Source organism: Eulemur rufifrons, chromosome 28 (assembly GCF_041146395.1).
Source record: "Eulemur rufifrons isolate Redbay chromosome 28, OSU_ERuf_1, whole genome shotgun sequence".
NCBI lineage: Eukaryota > Metazoa > Chordata > Mammalia > Primates > Lemuridae > Eulemur > Eulemur rufifrons.
Window position 1 is genome coordinate 786,575 of NC_091010.1, and position 6,260 is coordinate 792,834.

Genomic DNA, 6,260 nt, shown 5'->3' on the forward strand with positions numbered 1-6,260 from the left:
TCTGTAGTGACATCTCCCTCTGACTCTCCTCTTCTGCCTCCCTTTGCCACGTTTAAGAACCCTTAGTCTTAAAGGAGGGCATTGGTCCCACCTGGAGAGTCTAAGACAATCCGCCTGCCTTGGGGTCAGTGTGTGAGCCACCTTGTCCTCTTTGCCATGTAAAGTAGCAGCACGGTCACACGATCGAGGGATTGGGACACAGCTCTCTTTGGGGAGCATTATTCTGCCTACCATGGTCTGGGTAAGATGGGGACCGGCCAGATCATGCAGAAGAGAGCGTCAGCCTTAGAGCTGCTTCCTGACCCAAGCACAACACACAGGGGACGGCCACAAGAGAATTCTCCTCAGGGTGTGCTGAGTGTCGAGAACCTACGTCAGTGACAAGGGTTGTCCTTCTGTACACCAGTGTCCAGACCCTGTTGGTCCCCAAGGATGCTTCCCTCCCAAACAGACGTACCCAGCTCAGTGTGGCTCATACTTGCAGCATAGTTTAAAATGTGGGAAAGAGTCCCCCTGGGTCTCGAATGGGATAAATATTGAGATTAGTGAGAATTTATGAAACTGGGAAGGTTGAAAATGGGACAAACCCTCCTTTATCATTCACATTCTACTTAAATTTAGCAATTTACCATAGTTACCTTGGGCCTCCATGCCAAGCTAGTCATTGTGGAGTGAGCATGGCCAATCCGTTTCGTACTCTTGATTGATCAGGCTTGAGTTGCAGAGACAACAATACACTCTCACTAGTTTATGCAGAGAAGGATTTGTTTAGGATTTTAAATAGTTTACAGAATTGTTGGGAGAGCCGAGGACACAGATTCAAGGCTTAGCTTCTAGGAACGAGAGCTAGAGCCACGTGGCAGAACTGATCCCCCAAACCACTGCAGCGCCTGCGGCTCTAGGGGGACTGGCTGCGGAATCAGGAAACCGCCGCTAGAGCTGCAGCCTCCAGAGCTCCAAGTAGAAACCTGTCTCTGAGGGATCAGAACAGCACCCCTGTGGATGCCTACTGCAGAACCATGACCTTTCTGCTCCAATCCCGCACCTGCAAGACTGGGTGCTTCACGTCCTGCCACTTGTCACCCTTAACTCAGTGCTGAAGTCATCTCTCCCAGGAGGAAATTTGCTAGCCAGAGGCTAGTCCCAGCTGGAGGCTTGGGCCTGGGAAGTGCAGGGTTTGGCTATCTGGGCTGTGTTGGGACAGGTGTGGAAGAATCAGACCATGGCACGCACCATCCTCAGAAAGAGTGTGGAGAAGATTTCATACCCAAAGCCCCGGAAGACCACCGTGGAGGGTGACTTCCCTGCCACGAGGCTCCCCAGTCTGAAGCAAGACTCAAAGTGCACGCCACATCATCCTCTTTCTTCTTTACATCTTTTCCTTTTAAGAAAATTTCCTGGGCTTGTGGTGGTTCACTGTTTGGGTTGGCTTTTGTTTTAGCTGAACTCATTCACTTATTCTAGCCTTGTGGCTTCCCTAACAAAATATGTGCATATTTTGCCTGTGTGCAGCTACCTTTTCCTGTTTTCCTGCAGAGAAAACATGTTAGTGTAGAATCTGTGCCGCCGCTCCCGGTCAAACAAAGCAGCAGAACGGTCCCACTGGCCGAGCCCTCCAGTTGACTCCTGAGGATTGGGAACAAATGACCAAATAGAAACAGTGGAGTCATGCCAAGTGAGGCTCCCTTAGAGCGAACAGTACCCTGTGGTATGTGCAAAAGAGACTCGGGAAGAGCCCAGCTGTGGGCACCTTGCCATGGGCTGCTGCGAGCTCACTGCCGTGACTACGCCAGGGCTCGGTGATTTCTGCTTTTTGGGAGGTTGCTTTTTCTAACAGCCCCCTTTGGTGGAGAAGTACCTATAAGGCACAGGCTGCCTCAGTCAGTCATGTGTTAGGTCTGTTTGCCACATTGCGAAGGGTCCCCAAGTCCCTCCCTGACTGGCAGTATCAGTGAGAGAGGACATGTTGGTGTCCCTAGCCAAGCTTTGCTGGCCGTTAGCAGGCTTAGAGGCAAAATCCTCAGCTTACCTCATCCAACCAAGACCAAAGGTAGATGACTAATAGGTAGACAGATAGATCCACAGATGTTGGAAACAGACGAGAGATGAAGTCGGTAGTTAGATGAAAGAAAGATAGATTCATAGATACATAGGTGACATAGGTAGCTAGGTAGGTAGAGAGGTGACTGATGATGGGTAGACGAAAGATAGATACAGGCACGATGGATAGGACAGGTAGCTAGATCAATAGATGATCCATAAGTAGAGAGACAGACACACAGACAAAGATGTACAGGCACCGTAGCATCAGCTACTGTGGGAGCCTGAACAGTCTCACACGTAGCTCAGCACAGGCCTCTCCCCTTCTCTGACTCCACACAGGGGCTTCTGCCCAGAAACAGCTGGAGGCATCAGTGGGTGCCTCCATCATTAGTGCCTGCAGGGGACCGTCTCCTGAGGTCAAAGGACTCTCACTGGACCCAATGACACAACTTTCCCTTCTAGTCTCGCAGCCCAGAGTGACGCTGTGTCCTGTGCAAAAGTGAGGAGGACGTCCCCTTTCCCAGCTCTGTCACGCTTTCTCATCTGAGCCCTGGAGAATAACAGCGTACTCCCTGAGTCTAGCAAAGACTCACCTGAACACGTGGCGCTGCCTGTAGCCCCTCTCTCCATGGCTCCGGCTGCACTCCCAGGGCACCTTGCCAGCTCTCAGCCGGGGCTGCTGGCCCCCAAACCCTTCCCGCTGCATTCCCCGGCACCCGTGCCAGCCATGTGGCCTGCAGGTGTGTGTGTGCGCACACATGGGCACGCAGGGGAGTGCAGCCTAGGCTAAGCTGGTACCCCTCGTTTACTGGGGTGGAAGGACACTAGGAGATCTAAGTACATCTTTCAATAGCAGTGGCCCTGCAGACACGCAGCATGCGATGGGGAGTCTCCAGAAAGCAGACACGGAAGGGCCCAGGGGAAGAGCTTGCCTGAGAAGACGATGCTCAGTCCCCAGACCATGCCAGATGACACCGTCACACTCCTGAGTACCCTACTATCCAGAAATCTTTTCTCAATCCCAGATGAGACCCATGGTCTGGTATTGGGACCATGATACGTGTTAGCTCAGACTGCAGGTCCAAACAGGTCAAGTGCATTTCCAGGAACTGTTGACCCTGCTCTGGGGGAGGGAGAGTCCATGGAAGTCCTCTGAACATGCAGGGCCACCCGTGCCACTGCAGGCCACCAATGTGCCTGAAGACTGATTCCTGATCTGAACAGAAGACAGAGGCAACCAGGGAGGGGCAGATGCTACGGCGAGCTCACACACCACTGAGGACACTTCTTCCTGGCCATCGCCTGTGATGACAGGGCAGGAAAGGTGAGATGCAGATAAGAATATACAGTCTGCCAGTTTGGGTTTTTGTATTTTTCTGTAAGGTTGCATTAAAGTGTGACATGAATGCATGGACCAAGGAAAAGTTCTAGATTCAATGGGTTAATGCGACTAAGGCCTGTTCCTGCCACTTGCGGGGGCCTGGGATAGACCAGGCCCTTCCGATCCACAGTTCTCCAGACCCAGCCTGTGGGCCTGGCTACACAGTCGTCCAGTGGGCGGACCTCCCACCCCCACACCGGTGGCCACAGCACTGGAAGTTAGAGCTGCCCACTGGGGACAAGACAGGCCAGCCCTGTGAGGAGGCTGAGGTGCTTTATAAATGCTACAAACTGTCAGCCCATAAGTATATGCCCTAGACAGCAAAAACATACAGAATTTCTAAGCAAACATCCCTCAACCTTCTTCCTTTGTTGGGTTTTGCGGTTTGTTCTGTGTGGCTGGTTGATTACTGGGGTCAAAAAGAGCTGGTGACACACTTTGGGGAAAAAAGCCCACGATTCTTTTTAGGCCTGCCTCGTGTCCTTTAAGGAGTAACTTCCACCACTGACTGGTTTTGGTTTCTTGTTTTTTCCAGAGGGAGACGTGGGGGGAACGATGTCACGCACAGAGTTTTCGTGGCCGCTTGCACCAGCCTGTTGCTGTCTGGGCGCCTGGGCTTCCTAAAGCTCGTGTAGGTTTATGTTAGGAAGGAAAAAAAGTAAAGTCTCATAGTCACCCTGGAAAATGATTTTTAAAGTCAAAACAACTCCATTCTAGACTGCCGGAATGTTTCCTTTCTGCGCTCACGTCTAGTCCTAAACACGTTTCCGTAGCTCAGTCTACGCGGGCTGCAATCGTAGTTTGCAGCAGGGGCCCAGCAGCCCTTTCACTCCACCGTGCTTCTCTCCAGAGCGTGGTCTTTTATCACTTCGGGATCCTGGCAAAGGCCCTCTCTGGTGGCCGCGCTGTTAGATGATGATCTCATATGCGCCCTAAGTGGAAACAGACCCTCTGCGAGAACGCGACAGGTCCCTGCCCACGCCCAGCCTCTGCCCTGCCAGACACGGCCCCCCAGTGGCCTTGGGTCTGTGTGTAAAAGAGGCCACCCCCTCCACCCAAGCCGCCTTGGCCCTGGAATATTTCCAGTGACACCACAAAGCAATGACTGCATCTCTTGTTTAAATCACGTGAGGGGTCGCGTTTAACGGGAGCTCAGCAGGTCAAGGAGAAACAACACGATGCAGCTATTTTGAAAACAGAAGGAAGATGGACCTGCAGCCGAGGATTGTGGCCAGCATCCCTGGGTAACTACTGCTCCACCTGTCCCTCGGCTGGCGCTGGGACAGTGAGCCTGTGCACCCAAGATGCCCGGTTCCTTGTTTCCGCTTTTCTGTGTTTTCTACATCTTCCACGATGAGCATGTTCTTTCCCTCTCAGTCCTGAATCTGCTGATATTCTGGATCCTGGAGGATTCCAGAGTGGGCCACCCTGTGGGGACAGATGGCACACCCAGTGACTTCTGGGCCCACGAAGTTGATGAGTCTGTGGGGCCTGTGCTTTCTCTCCACCTTTCAGTGGGCTCCATCTGTGAACATCTGTCAATAGCTGCTTTACCTCTGCACGCCACTCAGGCAGGCCCCTTCCCCCCAGCACGCCCTGGACTCCTGCCTCAGGACCTTTGCACTTGCCCGTTCCCTCCTTGCTCTGCCTGGTCAGCCTCTCCCAGAGATCCCTGTGACATGAGGGTCGTGCCCTCCCCCTGCAGGCTGCCCGGCAGGGAGCCCTCCTGCCACCCGCCCCAGCGCTGACCACCACTGACAGCCTCCCAGCACCTGCCTTCGTTGCCACCGTCTGCTTCGGCCTCACCCCGCCCACACCCCAACAGTCTCCGAGAGGGAAGAGACTCGGGCCTGTTTCCTCAGCAGCAGGCTGCATAGTGAGTGCTGTGAATCTCCATATTTGCATAGCAGAGATGACAACTGTGCGTTCTGCTTTTTCACTGAGCCTTCTATTATTTTTCCTGTTTCCACGTAAGCAACGACTGCTTTTCAAATCAGAAAAAAAAAAATAATAATAAAAGAAACCCATAAACATGCATTTAAAACTCTCAAGCAGAGCTGCCTCATGCTTTGCAGTAGTAGTTCTTTTTTCATCTTTTGGTTTTTTTGTTTGTTTGTTTTTTGACATTCAGAACACGGGGCCTGCAGTCATAGTTCTCAACCACATTAAAGTCCATAGGGCCCTTCAAGAGTGTGATAGCAACTAGGGATGGTCTGCCCAGACGAAAATGTGTTCGTGCCCACACACACATTTCTTACACAGCTTAAAGGAGGTCCCAGACCCCTCATGCCCAGAGATTAAGAACCTTAGGTTTAGATCAGTGACCCCTTCTCACCTCACCTCATCCTTCCTGCACAAAGGCACTTGGTGGTTGTCGTGGATTCTGATGAAACAGTGTTTCTGTCTCGTGTTGGACTCATCATCCATGGTTCGTGCCACAGCCAGTTTCTCACTAAGGGGAAGTTCCCACCTGCTTCTGCGGAATGCGGTGGCCACGGTCCGCTGTGTGTGCCCAGCCCTGGGGAGGGGTGAGGGGTGGTTAGAGGCAGCACGGAGAGCAGGATCTGCAGGAAGAGCCTGGAGAACCTTCCAGGCCAGCCTGTGAGGCCTGGCTGTTCCCACGGCCCAGGTGTTCATGAAAGGCCTGGTGGTTCCCCTTTTTCGGGCTTCTTGAGGTCATATGTGTCCTTAAAATACCAGTCTCCATTGCATGAGTCGAGGTGACCTGAAGGAGACTTGGTTCTTCTCGACAAAAAGAGTCTGAGCCTGTTCCCAGGAGAATTGAGGCTGCGGGAATGGGAGCATCGTCTTGGCAAAAGAGAGGGCCCAGGTGGCA